This window comes from Sciurus carolinensis, chromosome 11, assembly GCF_902686445.1.
Source record: "Sciurus carolinensis chromosome 11, mSciCar1.2, whole genome shotgun sequence".
In the NCBI taxonomy this organism is placed as follows: Eukaryota; Metazoa; Chordata; class Mammalia; order Rodentia; family Sciuridae; genus Sciurus; species Sciurus carolinensis.
The window spans coordinates 70194500-70202542 of record NC_062223.1 but is presented as its reverse complement, the minus strand read 5'-3'; the positions used below and the strand labels follow the sequence as shown (position 1 = coordinate 70202542).

General features: G+C 41.7%; 1 pseudogene; it reads right to left on the bottom strand.

Annotated features, from left to right (window-relative positions):
* Window positions 1–1204: 1204 nt before the first annotated feature.
* Window positions 1205–2160, bottom strand: LOC124959516 (olfactory receptor 2AG2-like; annotated as a pseudogene).
* Window positions 2161–8043: the final 5883 nt, after the last annotated feature.

The window sequence follows — 8043 nt, the reverse complement described above, 5'->3', positions numbered from 1 at the left end:
ACATTTACATAGGGTAATGATGTTTGATTCATTCTGTTATAACGGAATAACGGAAAAAATAGGTTTTATATTATGGCTTAGCTTAATAGGTTAAACAATTTAAGATTAGTTTTGGAAAGAAAACAAGAACTTCTGAGCTCTCATAAACATTGTTCCCAACCATGATGACATGTACATAGGTAAGGTATTGTGGAGCTTTTGCATGAAATGAATTCAAGTCCTACATTTTCTTATGAATCTTCCCACATCACTGAAATGTATGATAAAAGAAAGCACATTTAGGCTAGCTAGAGGGTGAGCCATATAATTTACACGTCCTTTCCAGGGGACAGAGACATTGCATACATTCATCTCGAGGATTTCAGCTCCTTGTAGTCATTTCAATGCTCCAAAACACATGTGTATCTGCACTTGACAAAATTCAAACAATATACACAACAGATTTCACTCACTGATATTGTATCCCCAATTTTCTGTTGAACCTGGGTACTTTCAATTCTATTTTATTGATTTCTTTAATTTTAATTTTAAGCACTGTAAAAAAGCCCCCAAAGTCAAAGAGAGTCTGTGAAAGTTTTTAACTTGAAATGCCAGGATCCTTTTTCTTGCCCCTTTTCACTACACCAACTTAGGTTTATGCCTTTATTTATGAAGTCAGAGTGACCGACTCCTTAGATCTATATTGCAAATGCAGTCACATCTCTATTACTCTTCCCTATCAGTTGCTAACATCTTAATAAATAGCAAGTCTAATATAGATTCTGAGGACTCTTCTATCTACAAATGACCTAAGAATCCAGTTCAAAGGGAACACTCCTTCAGTGCTAACAGGTCATTGGAGTTTGCTCAGTCCCAAAGCACTATGGTTCCCTATTGCTCCATAATATTGAAATGGAAAGTTAGTCTCCTACCATTGCTACCTGGTATGTGTCAGGATGATGCCTCACCACAATGAGTCAAAGACATCCATTCAAAGTTTTTTCTTCTCCTACTCCCTTTTTCATGAGGGGCTTCACAGGTCAGGGTAATATTTGCCTAGTGAGTTCACATAAAGGTCTGTTTACGCAAGAGCTACATAGTAGAATATAAGGGGAAATTTTCAGAAGTGTATGTTTATCTCTGTCAGAGTATAATATGGAAGAATGGAGGAGCATAACAATTTCATTTGGAGAAAGAATAATAAGAGGAAAGTCAAGAGCCCTCCCTAATGGGTAGGATGTACTGGCAGCACATATTTTCCCAGAACCCTCCTCAAGGACCCCATGACCTCCTTATTCCTCAGGCTATAGATGAGGGGGTTCAGGGCTGGAGTGACAATTGTGTAGAAAACAGAGATGATGTTGTCTTGCTTGGGACTGTGGAAGGAACTGGGCAGGACATACATGAATGTGGCAGCCCCATAGAACATCCCAACAACGGTCAGGTGGGAAGAGCACGTGACAAGGGCTTTCTTCCTTCCCTCTTTTGAGGGCATGTGAAGCACAGTGAAGAGAATTAGTGTGTAGGAGGCAACAATGGCAGAAAGGGGGAGCAAGAGGAAAGTCACACCAGTCACATAAACCATGAGCTCATATCTGGAGGTATCTGCACAAGCCAACTTCAGCAAGGGTGGGATCTCACAGAGCAAATGTCTGATTTCTGAGGACATGCAGAAAGGGAAATGCATAGTGTACACGGTATGTCCTAAAGCATTCAAGGACGCCAAGATCCAGGATGTGGTCACTGTGAGCCAGCAGACCCTTGGGCTCATGAAGATCATGTAGTTCAGAGGATGACAAATGGCCACATACCTGTCATAAGCCATGAAGGCCAGTAGGAGGTCCTCTGCACCTACCCAGCAGTCAGAGCTAGGAACATCTGGAGGGCACAACCCCCAAAGGAGATGCTGTTTTCTCTGCGCAGATAATCCATGAGGGCTTTGAGGGTGACAACGGATGTGAACAGGAGGTCCATGAGAGAGAGCTGCCCCAGCAGGAGGTACATGGGCACGTGGAGCCGGACATCTGTTGTGATGACCAGGAGCAGCAGTCCATTGCTTGCCAGGGCCAACATGTACAGGACAGTGATCGTGGCACAGAGCAGTTCAGGAGCCCTGCTGTCATTCAGAATGCCCACCAAGATGAAGCTGCTTCCCCAGGTAGAGGAGTTCCAGAGCTCCATTCTGTATGGTTCTTTTTGTTGTCTAAAACAAGACAGATTCTCAGAGGCCTTGGCCTACCTTTTTGGACCATCCCAGGATAGTATGCAGTAGTCAATAGAAATCCCATGAAACATCTTTTCATTCTCTGAGTTAAATTTCCCCTCTGCATTCTGAATTTCTAAATGCTTTTATTGAATTTTGATACACCTCCATCTAAATGTGAAATAGGCATGTCAGAAAATGTGAATTCTTAAGAATTATCTTTACATAAGATATGCAAGAGAATAAGCCCAGACAAAGATTTTTGTACGCAAATGAAAACATCTCTTTCCATAATAAACAAATATACTGGGCAGTGCTTTAAAAGCTAGCTGTTTTTCTGCTTAAAATCTATCTGGGGACACAATTCTATTCTAAAGTTTGTTCATAAAACTCTGTTCCTTCTTGTCCCCTTGACCTGATATCGCCCTTTATGTTCTGGCCTCATCATTTTTGACACCTTCCTCACTAGCAGGATTTCAGGGTTCTTGGACCACCTGATTCTTGTACCCTTGATCCATCCTCACCTCCTTGATGGGGATACTGTGAATCTGCTTTAGAGAAAAACAATTCTGGGCTTATTGAATGATCAGGGTGATGTAGATTTTTGAGGCAATTCAGTAGGAAGAGTGGAAAAGACATTTGCCTTTTTGAAGGCAGTGGTTAGGTATTTGCTCAGGAGGAGACAAGAAAAAATAAAATTATGGGATTCACAGAGACATAGAAGTGTATTTATGGTATATGATAAAAAGAGTGAGTTACAAAAGAGGAAGCATTGTAGGAAAGACAGAAAGCCGTGCTTTTACCTGGGACTCAGAGCAACACTCTGAGCTTCATAAATCTGAGAAGCGTATGGAAGGATGCTGGCCTTGCTGTGCCCTGAACCCATATGATAGTCTCCAGTGGAAGTGACTGAAGAAGAAAGCAGATGGTGTGTGGGGTGGGGAGAGTGATAGTATCCACTCGGCATGCACTTTATGAATGCAGATCTTTCACAGTTAGAGGGAGGACATAGGAGACACTCTGGAAGAGAAAAGAAAATTTCACCACCAAATTCATCACCTTTCCCTTGTAATATCTGCACCTGCTCCTATCATTTTTTAGGTCATCACCCTCATTATCTCAGAGTTGGGATCATAAAAACTTGACTTCAGGAGGCCCATATGATCCAGTTCCTTTCATTCACTCAGGGGATTATTTTGCTAAGAACCTATGATGTATCTGGTACCACACCTGATGCTAAGTAATTACATCAATGTGAAAACTAATCACAAATACACCTACCTCATCCATGGCAATGGTCAATATATAAAGGAAAACATGACATACTTCAGAACAAATAAGGGAGGTTTAAGGAAAGGATTCCCCAACAAAGTGGGATAGAAGCTATAAGTTGAGAATGAATAGAAGCTGGCAAGTTCGAAAAGGGTTAGGGCATAACAAAAAGAGAGCAGATAGTGCTTGAAAGTCAGGACACTGGCGTACAGTACCGCGATGTCCTTCCTGCACTTTTGCCATGAGGAATGCTGGGCAAGGAGACCTCCAGAAAAACACACTCCTTAAAGTGATGCCTCACCCTTCCTTGTGGTATATGATCATCCTGCTGCTTCATGAAACCAAAACTGCAGGACTTATTGAGAAACATTGATTGGAACACCTTCTTTGCCTATGGAAAAAAAGTAAAGAAATACAATGTTCAAGGACATCTGTGGGCACAGCTTCTGGTAATTATGAGACTTGAAATGCTCTTCCTTTTGTTGAATAAAAAGATGAATGGATAGATAATTAATGGGAAAGAAATAATTAGACTCATATCTGCAGATCTCTGGACTACAAATTGGACAGATTTCAAAGAGGAGAAAAAGAGCAGGGCCTCTAGATTCCTTCCTGCATGCCACCTTTCTCTGTTTCTCTGGCTTTCACTCCTTTTCCATTCTCTGGTTTCTCACTTCTATAGACTTCTAAGGAGAAAGGCCAGGGAACACACACTGGACCAACAAAGGAAGCTACAGGTTTGCTCCTCCCTGGAAAATTGCTGGAGGTCTATGGGTATCTCAAACCAAGGCAGTTAGCAGAGGCAGAGATGAATAGAGGACCACTGTAGATGGTTGGTCAATTAAGATAATGCTAGAATTTAGAAGCATATTTTAGTAAGTTTTTTTTTCTGTGTAATTGATCATTATACTTAAACATTTTTATTGTCTTCAGTTGGTTTTTTGTGGCATGTTCAAGAGAAACTTGAACTGATATTAGGTATTCCTCTTTTGAGGTGCTTTCCTTTGGAGGATGTAATCAGACTATTAGAATCCAGGAAACTCAGGTGAACCAAAGGTAAATACCGAGACATTTATTAGGAAGCCAGCATCAGGAATTCTAGAAACTCTGTAGTGGCCAGTGGCACTAAATCATTGCCACATGTTCCCACATGTTCAATGTGCCTAGAGTCACCTTGTACAGACAGGAGTAAATGAGCTATAAAGTCTAAGGATCTAAAGAATCTAAGTTGCAGAGTATGTACCATCTTGATTCTGTTTCTCAAGACGTAGATGGTCTGTATACTGCCTAAAAGCAGAGAGAGCCCTTACCTCATTTGGGAAAGACACCACTGCTAGACTTCAGCAAGGATCCTGGGATCATTTGTGGGTTCCAGAAGTTCAAGTTGCTGAAGAGAGAGGAGGTGGTTCTTCTGGCAGGGTGGGATGTAGGTATGTGTATGATTGTGACTGGGACCAGGACCTCTGGTCACTGGCATTGACACTCCTTCCTGGGGAAAGAGACAAATGCAGACACGCACCTGAGAACCTTGGGCAGGATCGTGGGGAAGGGAGGAACTGAATCCCTCAGAATGGCTCCCATCTACTGTCCTTGTGAGAAAGTGTTTCACAGTCATGTAGTGTTTGGCTGAATTTTTGAGTCAATGTACTCAGATCTTCATATATTCCTGTCCTTCTGGAATCCAAGAAAAAGATGAGCACAGTAGCACCTGAGGGGAAAGATATGAGAGGAGCTACTCAAAGGAGACCCACTAGTGCTTAGCCCACTGTCCCTGGGGAAATGGTAAGCCCTGGCCTTGTCCTCTGGGACATTTTGCAGTCTCTTCCTCTCAGGTGACATGTCCTTCCCTGAAAATGTCACTCCAGGAAACTCGATTTTAATGAATCCTCTTGGGCATGTCTCCTGGCCCAACAGTTCACAGACTATGGGCTCTGAAGCCTGAGGACATGTTCTGCTCCACAAGGTCTTGCTGAGGCTGTTTCTGACTCAATAGATGGTATTCATAACTGGTCCAAAAAGCAAGTAACCCCTGTACTTTCTTCTGCCTATGTGTTCTGTGCCCAATGGGCTCAGCTGCTGAGAGGGATGAGGAAACAGCACTGGGTACCTGTGCCATGGTTTTGGTTGGGCATTTCTCATCTCACTAAATCTTTGCCTTATCCTTATTTTTCACCCTAAATCACTCATTTCACCAGTAATATTGGAAAACTGCTGCTAAAGTTTTCACTCCTTTTACTTTCAACTTAAAGAAAGTCAAAATCAAGTTTTTTTTATTTTTTCAGTATAAAAAGAATAAACCCAAGAAAATCATTGCACAACAGAAATATAGCACTATTTGTTTTCACCAGTATAAAAGGAACATATCCACAAGGAAGTATTAAGTAGTTAGCGTCCCATCACAAAAATGAAATAACTGAAAAAATTTACTTACAAAGAGATAAGGTTTATCTTGGAGATCTGGTTCAGGACTGAACTGAGCCTTGCTTTGGGACTACGTTGGGTGTGCTGAATGGCAATGGAGTGGTATGTGTAGCAGAGAAAATATGCTTATTTTATGAACAGTAAGCAAAAAATAGTGAGAACGAGTCCAGGGTCCCAAAATCCCCCTCAAGGGCACACTCACAATGACCTAAGGTACCCCCAGTAGGGTCTACCTCTTAATGGTAGTAGGACCTGGGGACTGAATAATTAGCACATGGAATTGGAGGGGACAATTTACATCTCAACTATAGAAGGAGGTTTTACATAAGTAAAATAGAGCAGGACTATTCACTATAGAACAAAAGGTGGAAACAACACTTAAGCCCACCTACAGTGGAATGGACAAATATCAACACAGAAGGACACTATACAGAAATCAAAGCAAGGGAACCAGAAGGCCTAAATCCCTGTCCTTTTTTTTTTTTTATCATACTTTTCTTTTTAGAATTTGTTTTAATTGAAAAGTTAAAGTTTGTGTTGGTCGTGGTCTCCATGATGAATGGATGCTTCTATGCCCTGTGGATTGGCTGAATGGAGCTAATTAACATTTGCATTGCCCACATATTTATCATCTTTTATGATGAGAACATTACTATATTATATGACAGAGCTCTTGAACTTCTTCCTTCTATCTAAGATTTTGTATCCTGTGACCAACACCTTCACACACACTTCCTGCCCTCCTACTGGCCCTGGTAACCACCCTTCTACTCTCCACATCTATGAGCACAACACTTCTAGGGAAAATAGTTTAGCAATTTCTCATAAACCTAGACATATACACACTATACATGCAGTTGTTTATGATGGGTTCTTTACCCAAGTGAATGGGCAATCATGTTCACAAAGGTTTAATGGCTCTTTTCATAACCAATACATTTGGAAAGGACAACTGATCATTCCATGGGAAAGCACTTCTAATAGACACAAGAATCATGATGGATCTCAAACATGTTATATTCTGTGAAAGAAGCACTCTGAAAAAGTCAAAATAATAGTGATAGTGAACAGATCAGATACTTGGCAAGGCTTGAGTGAAAGGAGAGAGTACTTTTTAAAGGACATGAAAGTATTTGGGCAGTTGACAAAACTTAGTGGCTGATATCTTGACTTTGGTGGTGGTTACATGATTATGTTCATTGATTAAAACTTGCAAAAGTATATTAAAAATATTAATCAGGAACGGGAAGGTGGTGGATTAGATGAAGGGAACAATTTCCAGGAGTGTTGCTTCTCAGTGATGTGGGTGTTTAATTGAATCCACTGAACTCAACATTTAAGAGCAAAATAATCACAGAGTCACAGAAAATCAGAGAACAAGAAGAAATACATTAAAGATGAGCCAGTTTTGTTGGTAGTGGCTGCATCAGCACCACCATTTTACTGCAGAGGGGAGGCAGAAAGAGAGGAAAACACCATGAATAAATTTGTCATATGAAAACCTGTGGAACAGAGAAGGAGGCTGATCTTAAATGACCCAGAGAGGACAGGAAAGCTGATGATTGAAAAGCACTCAGATTGTCTTGTTGGGCAAGTGGAGGAGAGTAAGGTGGAAGTCGTTCACGAGTGCCCACAAGGCAGCTTTCAGCAATAGAGCTCAGGAGTTCAGGAAGACATTGCCGCTCTTTCTCAGCAAATTGGATCAGAATGTGTCTGGTCCAGTCTAACTGAAACAGGCACAAAGATGATTGTGCCCAGGCCATTCAGGTTGGGTATACAAATGGGAGGGAGGCTTGTGTTCCCTTTGTTCCTGGTGGCTCATGCAACCACCTGGGGAAAGGCCCAAACTGCTAAAACAGGCCCTTCTGCATTTCAGGTCTGATCCTGGGAAATCCAGAGCCGTGGTGGTAGAACATGGGATACCCTGGAGGGTGAGATCTGCAGTACTCTATGAATGGAATATTCCAGAGCTCCCTGAGACCCACATATCCAACAGAGATCATCATTTGCCCAGCAACCTCCAAAGTTCCAAAGGACGGTCAGAACAAAACCCCAGCCACTAGAACTTCCCATGTAGAATTCTGCATTAGTTCAACTCTGGGAGCCCATCAATTTAGTGGTCCAGACAAAACTCCAGTGGTCAGTACTCCTCAGTCTGTTCTACTATA